Source organism: Polyodon spathula, chromosome 4 (assembly GCF_017654505.1).
Source record: "Polyodon spathula isolate WHYD16114869_AA chromosome 4, ASM1765450v1, whole genome shotgun sequence".
Lineage (NCBI taxonomy): Eukaryota > Metazoa > Chordata > Actinopteri > Acipenseriformes > Polyodontidae > Polyodon > Polyodon spathula.
In genome coordinates this window covers 68090146-68114924 of record NC_054537.1, presented here as the reverse complement: position 1 = coordinate 68114924, position 24779 = coordinate 68090146, and the positions used below count along the sequence as shown (strand labels likewise).

Genomic DNA, 24779 nt, shown 5'->3' with positions numbered 1-24779 from the left:
CAACGTTGAAGGAAAGAAAATGTTACACATTTTTAAATGTCTCCCATGAGGTAGACATTTTAATGAACCGCTCACAGCAGTGGCTGTCAGAACCCTAGGTTTTATTTGATAGCACAAGTGAAAATTTATCACGGCTGGACAATACGTAATTCTCCTTTATGCGGGGATCCGGACTAATTTGACTCTGAATTAACAAGGATTGTCTGCAAATAACAGCCCCAACATAAGAGTACTGTGTTCTGTTATTATTTTTATTACAGATCCTTTCCCACCCTCCTTTAGGAGCCGCTTTATTTGATTCAGCTGGAGCCACTGCAAGCGAGCACTGTGCTCTGTGACCCTCACAATTTATGCAACACATTTAATGATGTGGTTGGTCTTTAACCACTTATACAGGCTCCCTTCCTACCACCCCATACCCTTAACCCTACTCCTACCCCCACCCCCATCCCAAACACCAGTCACTTTTTTTGGTGAAGGAAAAAATAAATTGACAAGTGGACTGTTTATCATGTAGACCTAAAACACTGTTATGGATGTAATTTAATCTGCCAGGCCAAACCACGGATAGATTATTGGCTGCTGCTTGGTAGAAGGTTGCGCCACTCATAATGTTTCCACTGATACAACTGTTTTACAGAATATGACATCTTTAGGCACTAAGTCATCCTTGGATAATTTGTCTTTCAGCCTTTGAAGCAAAAGGAAATAAATACAGCCATGAGGTCATATTGATAAGCTTCATATTCCACTGAGTGCTGTGCAAACTTGAATTTTTTTCTTCTTACTTTAAAAAAAAAACAAATGTTTATGAGGAAAACATTTAGATTCCCAACATCAGTCTTGCAATCATTTTTCCTTCACTCATTCATTACTCCCTGTGTGTTCATAACCTTCTTATCAGATTTCATGTTTTATGTATTCTGCCAACTTGACACAATGAGGCTGATAAAATGAAGGCAAATGTACTTATTTTAGTGACAGGCAGCAATTGCAGGGAAATTAAGTTGTACCATGATATCATAATATACACAGCGCAAATAACCTAGTTTGAATAATCGCAGCCTCCGTCTGTTTAAATGATTTTTTTTTTTTACCAGTTGATGGGAAGCCTTTGATGTGATAATGTTAATTCCCTGCTGGTGGAAAGAAGCATTGAAAAGCGGAAATTATATGAATAATACTGTGTCAGTCAATATTTTACACCAGCACTTTATTAACTGTTAATCATTTTGTCATAACCATTCCATCTAATAAATTTAACCGACCTATGGTTTAAGTTACTGTATAGTATTTTTCTTAAGATTGTAATCATTGGATAAAAAGTACTATTTCAGTGCTGGTAACTAATTTATTTTATGACTCAAATTAACTGAGTTTCAAGATCTAGCACAGCAGGACAGAAGTAATTATTATCATGATTCTTTTTCATGAGTATAAGTGAGTATAAATGTGTTTAGTGAGCATTCCCGATCCATAGAACAGTTACCTACAGTATATTACAATTCCTACCCACCACAGCGCTGCTTATGGCTAGACAATGTATTGTTGCTGTTACTTTTCTGCTTAAGCAACACGTGAACCAAGGTACTGAAGCACCAAGGCCACCGTGTGCACAAAGCTATGCATGCACTGAGTCACTAAGTGCCACGTGCACCGACCAAACACTGTGAACGAGTGTCGCAAAAGGTCTCATCCCCAAGGGCCAAAGTGGTGTGCTGGATGTGGCGCTATATGCACTGCGGTACTAGACATCGCGCACACCGAGCACAGTGTGCACCAAGTGTACCAAGCACTGTGTGCACTGAGTGCACTGAGCACCATGCGCACCGAGTACCATGTGCACCCAGTACCGTGCACATGAGCACCGTGTGCACTGAGGCACCAAAGTACCAAGGGCTAAGCGTGCATCAAAGTACTGAAGCACCAGGGGGCAGCTAATGTAGTAGTGCCTACCGTAACCGCGTGTTTACCTAGTCAGCACGCAGTATACACCAGGGAGACACACAGATTGAAGGATGCCGCTATAGGCAAATGAAAAAACAAAAGGGGAAGAGCACACTTTTTTTTTAGGCCTGACTCCCTGGGGTGATCCGCGGCAGCTGGCAAGGTCTACCCGACTGCAGGGCAGGTAGAACACAGCCCCAGTGGAGGAATTACATGGCTGACTGGTTGTTGTTGTGTTTTATTTTTTTTTTTACACTGCACACAGCAAAAATATACAGCACAAACACAGACAAAGTGAGGCTGTGCGACAGGGTGAACACAAAGGTGGGAACACAACAACAACAGTTTTCACAATAACATTAGTTTTTATTTTTATTTTGCCAAAACTGAGCGGATGGCAGCCAGCGGAATCACTCAATGGCAGGGATACAGCAAGTTTAGCACGGGGAAAGAACAGTGTTCTCCCTAAGAGTGTAGGCTGAAAAGACAACACACACTCACTCCTTAATAAATACTGCACAGGCAGGCGATCACACACAACAGACAGTGTATACAGACAGTCTGCAAAGCAAGTGAGGCAGGCTGTGAGGAAAGGAGCCACAGGTGAGAGGCAAAAAAGAAAATGGTCTCCATGGGTTGACTGTTTAATCCCTCGGTAGGCGGGACCAAGGACGTCACCCCACAGAGGGGCCTATTGGCAGCTGTGAAATAAAATGCTCAGTGAATAACTACCTATAGCAGGCATATCCCGTAAGTATGTTGTTGGTCGTGTTCAAACTGAACTAACTAGGCTTGCCACAAAAAAACCAACAAATAGGGGTCTATTATTATGATTTAAACAGAGGCAAATCTAAAAGGCAGCCTAATTTATATTTATAGAATCCTACTTTTTTTTGATCCCCCTTATAATCTTACAAAATAACAGTACAATTAAAATCTGCAGTCATAAGTCAGAGATTTACATGTTTTAGGGTGATGGTATACCAATCTTCTGCTGTTATAAATCAATACAAAATACAATTAATAATCCAATACAACTACTAGACAGAAGATGAGCATGGTCCCCTGCATAAGGATGACACGCAAATTCGTGAAGTGTTCCATATTTTTTGTCTGGTCAACTACAAGAGCAGGAAGCATAAGATTGTCAGGGAGGGTCTCTTTGATTGTGGACATCATGGCCTTTGTCAACCAGTCAGCACTAAATGACATGCTCTGTACTGTCCTTTATGGTGCACTTCAGCAACTAAATATTTAATTTATAGTCCTTTTTATGTTTTTTCTTTATAAATCAGTTAAATGACTGTTCCTGTTAGCATCCTCCTTTTGAAGAAGAAGAAAAAGAAGAAGAAAATGCTCTTTTTTATATAACATTTTCTACCCACACACCCATGTATATAAGAATAGTCAATACAAGATTATATGTAGGATGTGATAACTCAGTAGCAAGCAATAATTCACTGAGAAGGTATGTGCAATGGGAAGTCCAAGGCTATAACAAGCATTTAACAAAGACAGATGTGAGACCTTCCATAGCACTTTTCTAAACAATAACACACAACAAGGCCCTTACCTTGCAGCAAAGAAGAAGAAGAAAAAAAATACTCTCCTCTGAGTTTAGTGAAATTGATTTATCTTGCACATGGGAAAATTATCTACAGAAAGGGAAATAGCAAACAAGAAAAATAGATACTGCTTAATTGTGATACACTCCAACTGGGGAATGGGTATTACTCAACTACATCATTGATGATTCACTTATTGAGGCTAAAGGGTGATCTATTATGGCTTTGTCACCAAGCATATAACTCTAATGTTCAAGTAATGTTAAAAGACATCCTGTAGTTTCAATTTAAACTGGAAACATATTTCCCTGAAATATTAAAACAAACAAACAAACAAACACAATGTTACAAAGCATATGCAGTTCAGTCAAGTTAGTTAACATTTTGTAGGACTATAAGTTAAATTTTACCTTTGTATAACCCTGAAATATAAAACAAACAAAAACAATATTTCGTATACAAAGCTATAGCAGTTTCAAATCATATGATATATATATTATATATATATATATATATATATATATATATATATATATATATATTAGGGGTGGGCACCAATATAAAAAAAATGGAAACACCAATGTTAAGTCACTTAACATGGCGTTGGGCCAACATTTGAGGCCAGTACGGCCAGGATGCGCCATGGCATAGTATCTACCAGCCTCTGGAATTCGGCAAGAGCGATGCGGCACCATTCTTCCACGAGAAAGTCAATCAAATCACGCCTGGTTGATGGAGGTGGAAAACGCTGTCTCAGATGTTGTTTCAGAATATCCCATAAATACTTGATTGGTTTCAGATCTATTGAGTGAGAAGGCCATGACATATGGATAGCATCAGTGTCATGCTCATCAAACCATTGGGCAACCAAATGTGCTCTGCGGATGGGGGCATTGCTCGCGCCCCAGGTTGAAATTTGCAGTCAATTGATCTGCAATTGCTCGTCTGTTTTGCCTTGCACTTCGAATTAATACACGGATATCAGGATCCTGTAGTATGCGCTTCTGCCCACTGTTGCCCCTTGCTGATGACGTATTTCCCTTGGAGTTCCACGCCGACATCACCTTAGACACCATTGCTTGTGAAACATCAACAAGTTGAGCTGTCTTGGTCACTGAAGCTCCTGCCAAACGCTCCCCAACAATCATCCCTCTTTCAAAGTCACTGAGGTCTTCTCTTGCAGCCATGCTAGCCATAATAATATGTAACCAGGCCTGTCCAGCATTTTTATACATGACCCTAAGCATGCTGGGATATATTTGCTTAATTAACACTTGAGCCACACCTGTGTGGAAGCCCTGGCTTTCAATATACTTGGTGCCCCTCATTTACCCAGGTGTTCTTTTGTTCAAAACACCATGAAATAAATATTGTAAGCATGTAAACCTTTTGTGTACATCCAAAAAAAAAAAAAAAAAAAATTAAAAAAGTATATATATATATATATATATATATATATATATATATATATATATATATATATATATATATATATATAGTATAAGAAAAAAAATGAACTACATTGTCAATGTAAAAGGTCTGGATACAATCAATTTAATAGTTGAAAGAAGCTGTCAAAAACTGTGAACTTGTTCAGTATGTATAAGAGGTGTGTTTATACCCCCTTTTATTGTAAATGTAATGTCTTTGGACATGTCAAATGTATGCTCAGATATACATTAAATGATGGATGATAAACACTGCCAATTCTTCTAACTCAGGTCAGCCCACATTCTTTAAACCCTCACCACAATTCATTGTACCCTCTTAGTGAGGCAGACAGCATTGTGAGATTTATACATGGGGTCAGTCAACACTAGTTATGGATTGAAGCTATATGATTCCCCCCAATCCTTTGTAGACAAATCCTAGCTGCAGAACTACATGCACCAGTGTAGTTGATATGACATATATTATACATATTGAGCTGAATAGCATAATCCATACATTTCATAAAGAAGGAATAAAGACATCTTCTCTTGTATGTGGCTTGATAGTGTTCCACTAGCAAACCATGGCAGGTGATTTGTCTGTAGTTATTTTGTACAACAAAGTATTTATTTCAGTTTCTTACATGTGTGACAGTACTTAAATAATAAAGTTAAAACACAATGTCTTGTTATGTTTTCATTATATTGTATTATAAAAGCTGCCATTTATTGTCTCAATTTGAATGGTTAATTGAGAAAAACAACACTGTAACTAGTTAAGTTTATCAAAGTGGTGCTAGATAACTAATCTATTATATTATATATTATTTATTATATAATATATTATTATACTCTAATAATAATAATAATAATAATAATAATTATATAAGTTCTCAAGGCCGCAGATTAATTAAACTTTTACTTATCCAAAATTGTAACTAAAACGTAACACAACTAGTGTGCTGATTATTTCTTTAAAAATGGTTCAAACTTCGCACAAGAGAAGATGCTTTGGGAATGTGATCAAATGTGTGTCCCCATCTTTAAGTATCTAACATTTATAAATAATTGCCGGCATCAGTTTTTCATTTACAATATATTCTGATTTTCAGTTTTAACCGATAAAAAAAAAAAAAAAACGATACCCCCCTCCCCAATAAACACCAGAGAAAGACTGGAAATGGTCACTCAGTTCATGTTGACTTGACCCCTTTCCCTGTGAAAAAAAAAAAAACCTACCAAAAATAAATGAAACAACTCCCAGAGCAGTTGGGCAGTGTCCCTATTTGCTGGCTACTGAATGGCACCAAATTCCTACATTTCTATTGGAGGATTGTAAGATGCTTAAAATGACATTACAGTTAGATCCTGAGGCTTGTCCTTGCTCAGGAGATATAAAGCTATATTACAGTTCGATAATATACTCGCTCCTATAATTTAAAACAGAATAGCAAATTGTGGCGAAATGTAAAAAAAAAAAGCCTAAAAACATAAAAACCCCCAGAAGAAAATACCCGTGGTCGTAAGGATTTGGTTGTGGAATGCAACAAAGGAAAGAAGGTACAACTGAAGTGTACAAGTACTGTCGAGTTACTATACATATTGTGACAGAAAATGTTTTTGGAAAGTAACAGAAATCAATACATTTTATATAAAACGTGAAAGCCCAGAAAAAAAACGATTTTAGAAAATAGCAAATAAAAGGCACCAGAAAAAAAAAAGAAACCTTAAGCATAAGCTGTAGGTATAGTCTTGGAGGTGGGGGTAATCCCCTGTGACCTCGGGGTCACACTGAGCGTTGAAAAAGATGAAATTGGCTACAGCTTAGCTCTTTCAAATTAAAAGTAACAGGTATCGTACATATCAAATCCAGTAACACTTTATTTTAAACATTACATATTAGGCATTTACGTATTTATTTGTGATTAATTAGCACATAATACATCATGTATAGCCTCATCATAAGGGTTTGTTAGGTACTTATGCTTATTATCAAACATGCCTTACTAACAGGTTGCTGGACATTAATAAAGGGTTTGCATGCCTTATACTGAAGTGAAGACTGTTCTTGACAAATTATGTCCTACTAGCTGCTTGTATGTGATTAATACCTTGGTAACAAAGCAGCAAAACAAAGTCGACCATGCATGGATAGCACTATATCCGTTGGAGTTTGTTTCCAATAAAGGGCTTATTTGGAGGATATTGGTCACTAGTAAAGAGTTTTGCAGCCCCTATTCTGAAGTGAAGGTTTAATTTGCATGAATTAAGAGCTTATTAGAAGCATAGAGGTCATTAATAAAAAGTTTTGCAGCCCCTAATCTGAAATAAAAGCTTCTTTTACATTACTTAAGAACTTATTTTTAAATACTAAATACTAAATACTTATTTTTAAATACTAAATACCTCTGATTGGTTAAACAGTATCACATGACGTGCGTATATATAGCGTATAGCACGGCTTGCATACTAATGAGCCGCTTCACACTGAATAAATCACTACGCACCACTACATTCTAAATTCCATGACAAACTGTCATTTTCTTTGTTCGTTAGTTACAAAACCACTGCCAAAAATGAGTGACATTCCACCTTTTTCCTTTAATATACTTGGAGATGAAACTCCACATAACTGATACAATACCAACTTTATGACTGAAGACAGCTGTCTACCTGAAAAAAAAAAAAATACAAATAAAATAAGTGCATCAGTAACTATCAAGAGTAGACACATAACATAATCACTAAATGAAATAGAAGAAAGCAAAGATTGAAAAACACACACACAAAAAAAAAAAAAAACCTACAGCATGGGCTGTTAATGTACTTAGGAAATAAGTCCAAAAAATCGCAACAACATAAGGAAATTTTATGCCTGTGCAAAAGTTCAGCTGGGGACCAGTATTCAGTCTCCAGTTTTATAATGCTGAGCTGGACTAAATAGATATTTTAACAGTAGAAGTTTTAACATCTCTGCTGACAGCGAGTTTAAAACCAACAAGAACATATTCCTGTCAGTCATGAAAACTTTTAGAAAAGCAGGTAAAGACATGGCCAGACACCACCCCCCAAATTACCAGCCTGGAATTGAAGAATCTGCGGGAAACTGAGGCGCTGTCCCCTGACACCACGGTCCGATTGGTGCCTAAAGTCTGGTTTCATCTTCAACTTAATCTGGTACAATTTGGATGCAAGGGTATGAAAACGGAGTTGAATATGTGTGCCTCACATATAACAAGTACACAAACTCACCGCAGCTACAGCTTCAGCATCCATGGCAGTTTTTCCTCTGTGTCATTTGAAATTCCACCCATCATCAGTGTGTGTTCAGTCCTCTATATTTAAATAATGTTTTGTTTAGGAATGTTTTTGAATGCATATTTGATTTATTTAAATTAGGTCTATGGTTCTTGAAAACATATTTAGGTTAGGAGTTCATTTTCATAAAATAAAATAAAAATAAATACAAACTTAAATGTTTGTGAATAGGGCCCACTGTAATCTGTGGCTATTTTGATAGATATAATACAAATTTGCAAGGTGGGTGAGGGAGAAGAGAATCAGGATAGTGTAGAGGGTGTATAAGGGATTGCATTGGGTGTGCCTGCGTGCAGGGGTTGTGTGGATGTGTGTGGAGGAGAATTGAGGTGCAGGTTTGGTGCAAAAGATGGGGGGAAGCAAGGGCATATAAAAGAGTGCAGGAAAAAGACTGTGAGTTTGGAGAAAACAAGCGTAACAAAGAGGGGTGTGTGTGGGGAGAGATTGAGACAGAGAGGAAAAGGATCAAAAGAAACCAATACTACTACTAATTGTAATCATGTATTTTCATTTTCGACTCCCAGTTCCCTTTCCCTCATCTTATGATTTTATTTTCTGATAAACGTAATAATTGTAAATAATAAACGGCTTGTGCCTTTATTTGCAGTCTCTGTCCCAGGAGTACCTGAAAATGCTACATTATTATTATTATTATTATTATTATTATTATTATTATTATTATTATTATTATTATTATTATTATTATTAAAATTAACGGGCACTATGTGATTAAAATTCCAAAAATCATAAATCAGGACAAAAATGATCCACTAGGTTCCTAGTCACAGTATCACAAAAAAAAAAAAAAAAAAAAAAAAAGCCAAAATAGTCTGATATAGACAAAAGTCATGTCCTATTTAATAAGTATTTATGGAATGCATAGTTTGAAAAAAGTTTATCTGGACCAGTGAATAACATGAAAAATGAAGATCCATTATTCTTGGTAACCACTAAAGGAGATAATCTTAGTCTGCAATTTAGTATTTATGTTTACACTCTTTGGCTGGGCATTGTTCAAAGCATGAATTTTCAATTCACTGTGATTTCTGAAAAAAGAGAGCCTAATATACAGTAAATGTCCTAATGTTCTCAACCTGCACACACAAACACACATGTATACACATACATGCATTCATACATATACACATACAAGCATACATCACACACACACACACACACACACACACACACACACACACACACACACACACACACACGTCTGTATGCTGAACTAACAGAATTGGAGCTGGGGGAAAAAAGAATACTAACATATACCGGTACATTACTTTATTTTCAGAAGGGGGATCTTGAATATTGATTCTTTGAAGCTTCATTAGCTGGCTGCTGACATCACAGATTGATGTCTCTTTAAACTGGGTCTCAGTCCAAGCTATCCAGGGAATCCAAACTATTGACTTTGGATGTTTGTGCTGCTTGGCCACTGGAGGATTTTTGCTGCTTTTAATGGGATCCATCAATTCAGCTTCCCTTTAATTATTATTGTTATACTGCTCACTGGAGAATGGAGGCTCTGCTGCTTTCCTCATTTGCCCTGTGTAAGCACAGAGAGATCTTAGCTCCTACCTACATTAGGAATTTTAGGCTATGTTGACCATTTGTCTCAATCTTGGCATGCTATTTCAAACCACAACCTCAAAATCAAACCTGCATGCCTAAAGAACACTGGGGGCATCTTGCAAAGAAGTATTTTATGAGGTAAATAAGAAGAAATTTCCAAATAATGTAACACTGCTAACATGTATGCAGAGAATTGATAACAAGCACAGGATCTTTATGGGTTAAGTATTTTATAGTAGATAGATTCTATCCTCCTTTCTCTTACGTAAAATGACAATACGTGTTAAAACCCCTTTTTAAAAATTATTTAATGCAGCGTCCTGAAGGGATAGTGTAGCTATAGAAACAGACACTAAACCTTTGGACCTTCAATTCACCTTGAGGGAGGTGTAGGAGGCTGGCAGTGTCTTGAAATTTCCCAAGCAGCGTCTGTAAGTAAACAACAAAAGACGAGAACCTTAAGTGATCTTGGTGGATGATGAAAAGTGATGCAAATGTTATGCACATTGATCAATGCTCATCTACACACAACCTCCTGCCCTCTGTGATATCAATACATTGAAAACATAATTTGTATCAGCAGTTGTTTCTTTAATTAAGATCTCTCCCAAATCTTTTCTATTGATTTGTGCCATTAACTTATCGACCGACCCTGTTGTGCTGAGCTGCTATTTTTAACTCTAATGAAATGACTTAGCATAGGATTCCAGAGCACTATGCAACAAGGTAGTGATGCATACTTCATATTTTTTTTTAAAAAATGCATACTTTGGCCATAAATATTGACATGCAGTCATTTCAGATCTTCAATCCTTCCATGTCTGAATTTACAGGTAATGATATATTTAATTGACTTTCAATGACATAACTTTAAATGTTGTTATACATTTTACCATTTGTCTAAAACATTATTTAGCAAAAATCTTCTAAGTAAAGAAATGTCTTGATCATAGTACTGACTTCTTTTGATCTGTATTAAATTTGGTATGACATCCTTATTTATCACAGCTTCCACACAAGTTATAGTATGCACAAGGTTTTTGCAAAAGTCTGTGTAATATGTTTTACATCTGTTCTAAATAGAACTGTTTAAAAAAATAAATAACATTTTCTGCATATGTATTTCTGAGAAGGCTCGGCATATAAGTATTGTTTTTCTAAGCAATGTGCTAAAATAGTTAATTTTGTAACTACCTTACTTCCTTCAAGAATCATACATTATGTAATGTAATTCAATGTAATCGTCATAGAAAGACCACATTGACAAACTAATCTATTAGATACATATGTTGCCTTAAAGAAACATTTACCAAACATAATACATAAGGGATATAATACAACTATAACACTACTAAGAAGCCTGACCAGTGGTAGGTATTTTATAAAACGAACCTTCCCACAAAATACGACTTTGATTTTCTGTTTATGTGCTATATGGGGAAGATTCCGAGACCTACAAGGTATTCAGCTGTTATTATTCTTTATCAGACAGGACACACTTCTCTACAAGAGAGGTAGAGGAAAACTACTGAAAAACCTTCACACAGCATTGGACAAAAAGCCTTACTGCTAACAACTCAGGCATCCTGTTGCATAGTGTGTAAATCCCACTTGCCTTTGACGGTATCTGCCCCTTGGATACATTTACCAAGTCCCCAAAGTGTTAAATTTTGTCTCCCCTACTTACGCACCCACCCCACCACCTCCTCCTCAACCCCAAGAGAGTTTAAATGGGTGAAAGGATTGGTTAAGGCTTTGCATCTCCATGGGCATTTTGAACAACGCCTGCTCCACTCCGATTGCAACCAGCGCGAACAAATCCAATAGCTGTTAATCTGATCATCTCATCCCCACTTTTCATGCAGTGTTTCCTTCAGAACCCCTTGTATTAGTTCCAGCCTGTGAGTGTGTGATAAGACACTGGAAATTTAGTCATCATCTTCAGTGCAAAGGAGCTCAGAGAAGGGATTATGATATTCCTATAACCTTACATTAGATATGGACAGGGACAGCACTAGGATGATTACAGTCCTGTACACTGCTGTCCATCCCATCCCAGTCCTTCACCTCCCTCTCCCAACCATATGCACACTTTTTTTAAAAGGTTAACTTTACAAGATTAGCCAAGAATAACCATCATCATGTCATAGCAGTTTGGATAAAGAAGACACAGTGCTTAACTTTGTTGCATACATCTCACAGATAAGGGGTTGAATGGAAGACATTACCTACTATTTTTTAGGTAATATTCAGAAAAATTAAAGGGTCTTGAGAAAATAAAATGCATATTAGTTCACTACTACTTACAAATGTATAAAGCCTTCTATTTTATTTTTTTTTACTATTTGCATGTTCAACTTTAATACAGAATTGCTCAGCAATGTAAAATAATCTGTTAGCATCAATGCTGTGAATGTATTTTGGATATATAGTGTTATATATCTGTTGACTCACATTGAATGTTGGCAGCTATATGCAAATCATACATATTGTAACGTGTCAGGGTGGAATTGCATTCAGGTTGATTGGCTAGCTGCAATCCTTACTAGCATAACGAGTAGAGAAGAGCCTTCCATAATGGCTGCTAGAGGAAGTTTCTCAATTAATTTGTACATTAGTATCCACGTCGGCATCCAGCCCTGAGACCTGGGTTCAGTAATCTGAAATATTGTTAATTACACTCCCTGGTCCCAAAATTCAAATGCAATCAGCTTATTATGGAGTAAATGTTGGACCATGTGGTGTGGTAGCGCCAGCCCAGATTGTATTGGCAGGGAGAGAGACTCAGACAAAAAAAGCTGCAAATTAAATTGCACTAATGTGCTCTTTTAATAAACTAATAAATAAAAATAACATGGACAAAACACTTCACAAAACACACTTAACAAAATAAACGGCACAAGGGCCTAAACAAAAACGTTTATAAAAACTCACGAAAGTAAACAAGACAGGACGGCACAGCAAGGAGCACACAATATGGACCTCAGCCTCTACCACCAACATTAATTCCACTAATCCTCTAACACCCGTGAACACTTATTTTATACATTTATCGGGTCCAGCCACATTACTACGTGTTTTGACAGGGAGAAATTTAACCCCCTCCCTGCTAACCTAATATTCCCCACACAAAACACACACCTGTGTACCAGCAGGGCTTTCACACTACCACACTGCCACAGACCATACTAATAACATTGTCTTGGTATCTATCTGATAGCTCCAGAGAAACAGTGCAAAGATTGTGATGGGAATGCTTGGTGGGCAACGCCCTGAACTGTCATAATATAACAGAAGCAGAAGTCGGCAATCATGTACAAGCAATGCCTTAATTAAATTGTAATCCTGGGGTAGAGGTAGACTGTCCATAGCAATAGACATTTTATATATATATATATATATATATATATATATATATATATATATATATATATATATATATATATATATATATATATCTATATATAAAAATTGTCAGAAGGTTAAACATGTTATGAATTGGAAAAATTTTATAATTGTTATTGAATTAAATGGAAAATTGAATCAAAGTGTGTTTTATTTAACATCTCAGAAGTTGTTGATTGGAGAGCAGAGGGCCTACAGAATGTAATATAAGAATGTGATGAAAAAGGACCTGAAGAGTAATGAAGGACTGAAGAGTGCTGCAACGACTGAACCTTTCTATTCGTTCACAGCCAGGACTGATGTGTTGTCTTTTGTCAGTTTTTATTATGCAGTTAGCCTAACATTTACTCATATTTGTGCAATAATAATACTTGGAATTATTTTACTTTTGGATGCAAAATAACAATAAAAAACAACTTAAAAGTAAAAAAGACACAACACCAGTACTCACTTTATCCTATACAAACCTAGCGTTATAATAAGAATAGAAAACTAATTAAATTATATCAGATCAAATATTTCACACTATTTGTATCTAAAAGTGTGACAGGAAGCTTTATTCCCATGTTTTTTTCTTGATTCTCTCTAATTATCTTAATTGCCACAGTAATGACATGGTTCATGACAAATTAGCATTGATATGAACGCAGCTGGAAATACAGAAGAAAGAGTCCACAGGCTGATTGGTGCAGGTGTCAAAATCATATTAGAAGTTTAGACTTATTTAATTGTTTGAGTTGTGTCACACACAGAACTCAGGTAATAATTATCTTGCACAGTACTAGAATACTGTCAAATGTATCTCTGATTAACACTATGTAACACAATTTTTGTTCCTGGGTAGTAAGTGTTATTTCCTAATTGCTTATGCCTCAAAAGTATAGAAAATGGCTATTATTCCCCACAAACTTTGCTTTTGTGACCAAGGCAGTGATATTTCAAAATATCACTATTTCCAATGGGAAATCAGGCAAATGTGTGTCTTTTCGTTCACGTAAAGTCAGAAAAAAACAACATATGAATCCAAATTAACATGTATTTATACTAAAGTAATACAAAAATGACTACAAAAGAGTTAGAAGTGAGTAGTTTTTCAAGATTTACGATTATACTGCACTTGCCCGTTTTCCCATTGGAAATAGTGATATTTTGAAATATCACTGTCCTGGTCACAAAAGCAAGGTTTGTGGGGAATAATAGCCATTTTCTATACTTTTGAGGCATAAGCAATTAGGAAATAACACTTACTACCCAGGAACAAAAAAAAAAAAAAAAAATTGTTACACGGTGCTACCTGCAAGCACATACTGAAAAAGAGAAAATAAATAGTTTGAAAGAATTAAGTATTCCGTGGAATGAAAAACGTGTATTTGTGCATAATCTAGCATTTGCTAGTAAATGAGAATGACCTAAACACTGTGCACGATATTCAAACGCTAGATATTAATAAGGCTGTGATTTGCAATGATTTTCTGTCTTTGCCACTAGTGTAGTCAGTTCACATTTTTCTGTGATTTGCACACATTCAAAGTCAAATGAAATCAGGCCAGAGATGTCTCACAGAGCCTCAAAGTGACAAATACATCCCGAACTACAGGAGGGTGCAGTTACAACTTCTTATTGTCTCGTTCTACCATTACTATTTCATTAGGAAACCTAAGTAGCAGACTATTCTGTTTCTTAGTCAGTAGCCACAGGTTTGCTGCATTTCCCACTTGAAATGTGCATGGAATGGCAACATTTCCCCTTTGAAGATGTAGCATCAGTTTATTCAACCTTATTCCGAATGGGGGAAATCAATCATTTCATTCCCTTTGGATGACCGCCCATTAACAAAAGAATATCCAATCCAACTAAATAAACATCTTTGTGCTCTAGGTATCACAGCTTTGATGAACATATAGCAATAAAATTTAACGGCTATTTCATTTCAGGCTTAAAAAATCTGAATTGTTTTTGTTATTGATCGTATTGTATGTTTAAATCATGTATTACATGTTTCAAATATATAGAAGGCATTCTAGATAGGCTTGATTAGACAGGATTGAATGCTTCAAAAATCCATCTATGCTCCATTCCAAGGGCAGCCATTCTTACCATCTGCAAGGAATATATCCTACAAGCCATTATGACTGCATTCTTATTTTAGTAGTAAAACCCTTGACGTGACTCAAATTTAAGCTCCAGTGCTATGGTATGTTTTAGCTATTGTGCCAGTTCTAATATATGATTCTATGACATGTTAGACAGTCCTCATATTCAGAGGTGTTTGTAAGGATTTTATTTTCAAGTGCCACCAAATCTCTTCAGAGTCATTTGTATGTAAAATCTTGATTATCTCACCAAGGTAGGCTGTACGCAGTCATCCTTGCTCATCCTGCCAAGCCCAAGAAAGTTTTGCCATGTTTAATTATTGTTGTTTGATGCTAATTTACCTTGCATTTTCATATGTCTCAGGCTGTCTTTATGTTGCTTGGTTCCAATAGTTCTTTTATGAGTAGTGTAGTCACTGAGTTATTGCTTTTTCATTGCTGTTATCTTTGCCATTCATACACCACATCCATATTGAGGTTAGCACTATAAAATGAAAATATAAATTTCAATTTGAAGAAAATACAGTCTTATTCTGCCACATAAGTTTTAAATAATACATTACCAATGGCTACATTAGGTTTGCATATATAATATTAGTTTTTATGCATTTGGCAATAGATATTCCACTATATTTGGCAGCTAAGAGTAAATGACTGTGAAATGTATGGCTAGATGAAATGTATGAATTTATTATAGATGTCAGTCACATGAAAGTTAAATTCATTCTGAAGTTTTTCAGACTTTTATCCATTTTCTTTGGTCTCTTATCCTCTTTAATTTTAAAATCTTGAGCCTGTTGGGATTCAGAGACTCTCTTTGTGAACCATAATTGCGTAACATGTTTCTATAAAAAACAATAACAGGGAGCAGAAGAGTTTATGAATATCTATTTATAAGAAATTGTGGAGTTTTTATCAGTGTGATCCATTTCTTGGTATTTAACATTAAATTGAATAAATGCCATGACAAAGGTGTAAATCTATTATGTATATTAGTCTCAGATGACCTTTGACACATCAGTTCCATTTACAGTCCTAAAAATAAATAAACAATGAACAATATGTTTTTACCCATTAGTTGGAATGGGATTTATGCACAGTATTTTAACTGGTAAAAATTGACAGCAATTAGGTATTTGGTTCAAGATTATAGAGTGAATGTTAAGTCATGTTCATGGGAACAATGTTCTACATAAAATTAAAAAAACAAAAAAAATAAAAAAATATACCTATTTTGCATTAGTAGATGTATATAGATCAAAAGTTGCAAGTGTCTGTGTATAGGTTTTATCGACAGTTGCAGTGCATAAGCAGCTTCGGCCCATTCACATCAACCAATAGTCCCCTCATACACAGATCGCCATCATATAACTCCATATTATTTATTTCATATTATCTACGTGCCCACTTTTTTTTAGGTTCAATATACAATACCTCCCAGTTTATGACCCACAATTCCAACAGAGTATTCTGAAAATGATGGCTAATTAAGTTCTTCCACATTCCAATTACGCAAAAGTATTCTCAGTTCAACTGTAATGCTTATTCTAACCCTAATCCTAACCATATCCAAGTGTCTCCAAGTCCTGACAGAAAATACCCATCCATTCACTTCAAGATCTATTCAAGCGGCTGAGACTTTAAGACGTAAATTGGTCCTGAATCATACACACTTCAAAAGAATGTGTCAAGTTATGTTACTCTGCAGTGCAAATGACTGTAGTTAGCTGGCAAGTTGTTGATGCAGAGAGCAAATTAAGCCTCAGACAGAAGGATAATATGTCTGTGATCAATTAACATATAATAAGTGTATTGCCTTGGTTATGAACTCTGGTTGCTGAGATGACGTGTGTTTTTCATCGAACTATAATTACTTCCTGCTTTTGCTTTTCAGTAAGCTGACTGACTGGATGAATTTTGCCTGCAGTCTCTCCCCAGGCAAAGAAGTGACTAGTGAAACATGCTCACAGCAATCCTAATCTTGCTTAGGGACATTTACTTAGACATGAAAGTCTATTTTTACACTATTCTTCTGTTGCTTTTTTCCCTTTTTTCCCCTTTAGTTCCCAAAGAATAAAACAATTAGGAAACCAGTCATTCTTAACTCACTGTGGAGAAAGTGGATTTATAAAGACATTTACTTTTGTGAAACTTTGTTAGAGTTTGGAGTTTCAGAATATTAGCTTTGCATACAATATAATAAAACAATGCACATTAAGACATTTTTTAAACTGTTATAGCTTGTGCATGACATGACTCCAGCATTTCTCTAAGTTGTCCATTAAGCACCTGGTTATCCATAGGTCCTCTCTTTCTGGACTTTGACTGATCCACCATTTGGTTGGTTTTCACTGCAACCCACAAGATAAAGTAGATTACCCTCCTTATGGATGTCCAGAATTGTTTTGTTTTCAAGGGTTCCTGTAAATAAGAAGCTTATGTAAAACACATCAAAATGTAAAGGCGTTTTAGATGTATACAAATGTATTGTATTGTAATTGTGAGGGCGTCCCTGTCTCAGCAATAACATAGATATAGACTGTGACATGCACACGTTACAGGTATGTACTTGCCACTGCATGTGTCACTTATGTCCAGTTTAAAAATATCTACTTCAAAGACAGTGGCTGGCTGATTGACCTTTTCGTAACTTGGCATAGCTCACTGGTGTGTTCTTCTGACACTGTAAATGGCCTTTTTGATTCAATGGCATTAAAGTAAGCTTCACCAGCGAAAACCATATATGGTTAGATCGGGTATTTTAAAAGGATTTTTTTTTTATTTTTTTCAGTTTTGAAACAGCTGACTCCCAAATTCACATATTTCTTATGGCACATACAGTAGAGATCTCAAATGCTGAAAGTCCATCCATGGTGGGAGGATATTGTATTTTTGTACCTCCCTGGTCACTGGCCAATCCAGAAGTACTGTATGAACACATCTGGATTCTCTGTACTATCTATATTCATAGTTGTGTAATATTTTTAAAAACAGAATCTGCTGCAGATACAGTGAATGAAGTTGAATACGCCCCAACCAGTACACCATGGGGCAGCTGTCTAGCCTGGCAAAAGGCTCAGTGCACTTGTACCTTTATCAAGAAAGAGCTTTAAATATTCCATGTACACAGTAACAATTAAATGTACACAATGGCTTGACAATGCTGAATTTGACAGACTGCAGGTTGGCTGCTTCCCATAGCAGTCTCCCAGGCAGCACAGTGCAAAGAGCCATGGCCCATCTGTACAACACACAGAATATCTCTTATTTCAGTGCTTGCTTTGTTTCTCTGCACACCCCAGGAACCACTTCAGCAAACAAAACTCCCAGCTCCAGAGGAGCTCTCGCGTGACATTAATATGATTAATTCTGGATTACTCTGACAGGCATGACACATTTTTATTGATACAACTAGTTGGCTTGCTCTAATAGGATATGTCCAAGCAGCAATATTGACTGTTGGAATCTTATACAGAAGTGTAACACATTGATTATTTACAATGTCCCATCAGAAAATGATTAGGTCTTTCCACATTAGGTAATCCACGAGGGGAGGCTTGCTTATTTAGAACCTAATTACCCTATTCATCTATAGAGCTTCCTTGGATCTTTGTCAGCACTTTATAAACTTGTAGATGTACATACAATAGTTTATCAATAATGGTTTACAATAACATGCCCTATAACACAGTGTTAACAAAATGTGCATACATGTCTTTAATTCATTGTCTAATTAACCACTGTATAAATCATCAGGCATCTTGTTGTTAAACATGAATGTATGTATATAGAACAGGATGTAATGCACTATAATCCCACACATTTTATTTTTTCTAATTAAATCTTCTAAAGCTGGTATTCTTCCACACCTATAGTACTCATTTCGTTGTATTGGTTAATGTCATGGGGTGCTAGAGGATGGATGACAGATTTGTGTTACTGACTCATTGTTTGGGTGAAAAAAAAAAGTAAGGTTACCATTGCAGATTTGAAGCAGTTTAGTTGTTTTTCAGTGTCAGAAATATGTTGTAGTAACCTCTAGCTGTGGAGTTTACTGTTACCATGTTGTACCCTTTCAGTTATAGGGAGCACATGCCACTGCTAAGTTTAATGCTATCAACATTTTCATCTAGATGTGTCTTGGAAAATATATGTCAAAATATGGAACTGATCCAAAATGGATCACCTAAGTGCTAAGCTGTCTGATACATTTTACAGACACTTACAGTATGTTGTTGTTAAATATTTTAAAGCTGTATTTATATGGATCCCTTTATATATTTATAGACACATATTAAATTAGTATAATGCTGTTTTAACTGTAGAATTATGGAAATAATAATAATAATAATAATAATAATAATAATAATAATAATAATAATAATAATAATAATAATAATAATAATAACAACACCGGGTAACAAATGTTTTATTTTTTTTTTGTTCCTGGGTAGTAAGTGTTACTTCCTAATTGCTTATGCCTCAAAAGTATAGAAAATGGCTATTATTCCCCACAAACTTTGCTTTTGTGACCAGGACAGTGATATTTTGAAATTTACCTATTTTCCAGAACATTCCAGATAGATTCAGTGCTGAGTAAACTTGGAGTAACTTCTAGAACTTTCTAGAACTTCCCAGTAATATAAATAGTAGTATAAATACAGGGGCCTTAAGCCCACCAGTTCAGTTTAATTCCAGCTGCCTAAGTGGATACATATCTGCATTTTTCTGATATAGCATCAAGAGGCTGCAAGCATCCGGCAGACGCATTTTGCTATGTCTGCGGCCAATTTATCAAGACAAGAGCAAAAAAGTACTCCGTGGAAACATCTGCTAAGATGTGTGAGGTCTACAAGGCATATTTCGGCATGCCTGTCGGGGATCAAAACAAACCCTGGGCACCTCATTTCACCTGCGAGCACTGCAAAAAAACTCTGGAAGGTAAGATGGACAATTGTTGCTCGGAATTTTATGTTATAAAATTTGTTAAAATTTTTAAAATTGTAAAAGTTTTACATTTTAAAATGTTTTACAATTTTCAATGTTATTGAAAAAAATATATCATATACGATGATATAGAGAGCAGCCGTCTTTAGAAGAGAGCAGCAAGTCAGAGAGCGAGGAAGACGTTGTAGATCCAGATGACAATTTCAGAGGTAGAGCTGAGGAGAGAAACCCATAAAACCCCAACCAAAAAGACCTCAACGACTTGATTAGAGATCTTGGTCTCACCAAGTCCAATGCCGAGCTTTTGACGTCTAGGCTCAAGCAATGGAACTTGTTGGATGAAAGTGTGCAAGTCGCAGATCAGAGGAAGCGTCACCAACCTTTTTCCAGCTTCTTCACCCGTCAAGATGGGCTCTGCTTCTACCACAATGTGACCAGTCTGTTCGAGGCAATCGGAATCGCCTGTAACCAGAATGAGTGGCGCCTCTTCATTGACAGCTCATCCAGGAGCCTCAAAGCCGAGCTGCTCCATAATGGTAACAGGTACCCGTCTCTTCCCCTGGCTCACTCGGTGGACCTCAAAGAGGATTACAACAGCATCAAGACCTTGCTGGACGCCTTGAAGTATGATGAGTATGGCTGGGAGGTCATAGGAGACTTCAAAATGGTGGCATTCCTGATGGGTCTCCAAGGCGGTTTTACCAAGTTTCCCTGCTATCTTTGCCTTTGGGACAGCAGGGACACCAAGGCGCACTACCACAGGCGGGACTGGCCACAGCGGACTGAGTTCTCTGTGGGGAGGAACAACGTCAAGTGGGAGCCACTGGTGGACCCCCGGAAGTGCTGATGCCACCACTGCACATCAAATTGGGCCTTATGAAACAATTTGTCAGAGCTCTAGATAAGGAGTTGGCAGCCTTCAAGTACCTTCAAGACTTCTTCCCTAAGCTGTCTGAGGCAAAGGTCAAAGCCGGTGTCTTCGTCGGACCACAGATAAAGAAGATCCTGGAGTGCAATGAATTCCCCAAGAAGCTCACTGGTAAGGAGAAAGCGGCTTGGAACAGCTTTGTCGCAGTGGTTCGGGGCTTCCTGGGCAATCACAAGGCTGAAAACTATGTGGAGCTGGTTGAGACTCTGGTGAAGAACTACGGCACAATGGGCTGTAGGATGTCCCTCAAAGTCCATATCCTTGATGATTATCTTGATAAATTCAAGGAGAACATGGGAGCGTACTCGGAGGAGCAAGGTGAGCTCTTCCACCAGGATATACTGGACTTTGAGCGCTGCTACCAAGGACAGTATAACGGGAATATAATGGGAGACTACATTTGGGGGCTGATTCGTGAAAGTGATTTGCAATATAATCGTAAATCTTGAAAAACTACTCACTTCTAAATCTTTTGTAGTCATCTTTGTATTACTTTAGTATAAATACATGTTAGTTTGGATTCATATGTTGTTTTTTTCTGACTTTATGTGAACGAAAAGACACAAATTCACCCATTTTCTCATTGGAAATAGGTAAATTTCAAAATATCACTGTCCTGGTCACAAAAGCAAAGTTTGTTGGGAATAATAGCCATTTTCTATACTTTTGAGGCATAAGCAATTAGGAAATAACACTTACTACCCAGGAACAAAAATTGTGTTACATAGTGTAATAATAATTTAGAAAAGAAAACCAAGTTGATACTGGCAGATAAGCACAGTGGTTTTTCAATGTTAGACTTGGGCACGCTAGTTTGTTAATATAACTAGGCTTCTGATATCTGTTCTAACACTGTAAAGCTTAAAGGTACTGTAAGAGTCTGGATTTAATAAATTAGTAAAGACAACTTGCACTCTACTTGCTGCTGCGACAATTTCTAGTTTGTACTGTAGGATAATTATATTATTTGGTACCTTTGGCCCTAGTGCAATGTGTTATGCATCAGGGTTTGAATGTATATTACACAGGATTATTGCCCTGTCTCCAGAGGACTACAAACCACATTAGTTTGAATTACCAAATCAAAACTATATGTGCAGTGGTTCCCCCACAAGGGCTTTAGCATTTTTATGTCATAATCCCTCTATTATCCCCCCTCTTCACATGCTTTATAACCATTAGGTTATTGAAAAATTCTTCACAGATGTCATCTTAAGATGAATGTTGCTGTTCTGATGTGTCAGGAATGGAATCTGAGTGAGTGTTGCCGGAAAATAAAAAAAGCTCAGGAAAAGAGGAAAGGAGCAGTCAGCTGTGAAAATATCAAGACTATCAATATTGGTTTTTTTTGTGCACTCCTACAAAACGGCAGTGGTCACCATATATCATCTTAAGGTATGAATCAACTGGTGCTTAAGAGGTCTTGGAGTGGGATTGGGAATTTTTTAGGTGTACCCTGTATTAACGGTATAGCAGCATGAGCTTGCTTCTCATTAAGGAGTTTAGTCATTCATTGAGAGCCCTCTAGGCCAGCTTTTCTCTAAAGCAAAAAGCAAAACAAACAGCTAATGGTACATGAAAACAAAGAACAGCACCCAAATGAACCCACAATACAATACAGTACTACATTTTAGGCGCCTTTAACTACATTGTAAGTGCACTGTAATTGCAGATGTGATTACATAGTAATTACATTGTAAATACACAACCACATTTGTCAATACCATGTAATTACAAAAGACACTACCAACTACCATTTTTTTTTTTTATTTTGTAAATAAATGTCTTGTATTATAAATACACAACCGTATAATGTCTTTTTTAAAATAATTTTCATTTGGTTTTACACAATGATGATATTACACATAATCACATGCAGTCAAACCTGCTCATGTGACCACTTTTATTTAGCAACCACCTGGTCTAAGTGACAGCTTTAAATTTCTCCCAATTATATTTGTGTTTCTATTTAACTGTATTAAGCGACAACAATTCTCTTACCCAGCAACGGACTCAAACCTGTACTGAGCACCCTAAACAGGGCTATTAGAAGAACAATATGTTTTTAAATGGTACATCCTAAATTCAAAGGAATACAGTAACCATTTTAGCAGTCTTTTATCAGTAATTAATAAAGCAACAGCGCTCTCTTGTAAAGGAAGAGAGAAAATGTGGAGAAACAAAAGGTCCTCCTTAGATGACAGAATTAAAGTTATTAAACTTGTAAAAACAGTAAGTGCCAGAAAAACTGCTGAGAAATATTGGCACTAGAAAGACACAAATACAACATTTTGAAACGAAAAGAACTTGGGCTGGAAATTTGGGGGTTTTATTTTTGTTCAGGTGACCGTGTTTTAAGCCGATTCAATATCTTAATTAAACTGTTAATTACTAAACAAAGTCGCTTCTTTTAACTTGATGTCCTGATTGACTTGCTGATTCTGTTTCACCTTCTTCATTATTCGAACACAAGAGCAAGCAATGACATTAATCACTTCCCCCAGATGCTACTTTAACTTGCATTTCGTTCTCGCACTTGCCTGGGAACTAGATAGCTTCATACGGGTCTGTTTAATGTTGTGTTGTTCTTTCCCACTAATTTAACAGAATGTTCTCATAATTAGGATGTAGCGGCTTAAGACTTAAAGGCAAACCATTAAAAGAAAAATAAACACTGAAAAATTCAAGCCACACTTATAAGAAAACAATGTGTGCGGCAATCGAAAAAGATCTTATGCTGGCGTCGGTTTTAGGATGCAATGAATCAACATGTACCTTAAAGGCAGACACAGACATTGAAATTTACAAAGGATTTAAAACATTTTGCATGACCTGAGACAGGCAAGCATTCATTACTTTCACAAAATAATTTGTTTTGTAAATGCATTATCTAAATGAATGTTATTGAACAATATACTTCCTTTTGTTCATATTACATCTGCTGGCTTTTACAGTGTATGTAAGAAATACATAATTACAGGAAAGCATGTCAGAGACAAATAGAAAATCCATTAGTTATGGGCCCTCTTTTAAGAGACCACCTGTGTTAAGAGGCCACTATTAGACTGTCCCTTGAGTAGTCTCTTAATACAGGTTTGACTGTATTTGAAAAAAAAATAGATTAAGCTCTAAATGTTTTAGTAGTACCCAATTTACAATGTATAAGATGGTGGTGTAAAATATAGTTTAAACAAACAGTGGAAAGCTCTTTGTAAGTGGTTGCAGATACCATTGGTCTCTACTAATGGAATGAAATACTAAATCCTGTCTCTGTTGTTTCCATCCCTTTGACTCTTTTTCCGTGATTTAAAGTGACTTTGAAAATATACATCTAGAATAAAATCTTTACACAGAATCAAATCCTACTTAGAAGTACATGCATGCAATGCATTCAAGTTGAAGTGAAACATTATGTTATAAATGAATGATCCCATCATTGTATTCTATGGGAGAACTGTCATGGTGGTTTCTGCCAACCAGGACCCGAGTTCAGCCTTCAGATTCAGTTTCTCATAGGTTGATGTATTAACACATTTTAATATTTGCAGACCTAGGCAAGTTTTAACAA

The 24779-nt window shown here is 36.3% G+C and overlaps 1 pseudogene; it reads left to right on the top strand.

The window, feature by feature from the left end:
• Positions 1-2943: 2943 nt before the first annotated feature.
• Positions 2944-3057, top strand: LOC121315205 (annotated as a pseudogene).
• Positions 3058-24779: the final 21722 nt, after the last annotated feature.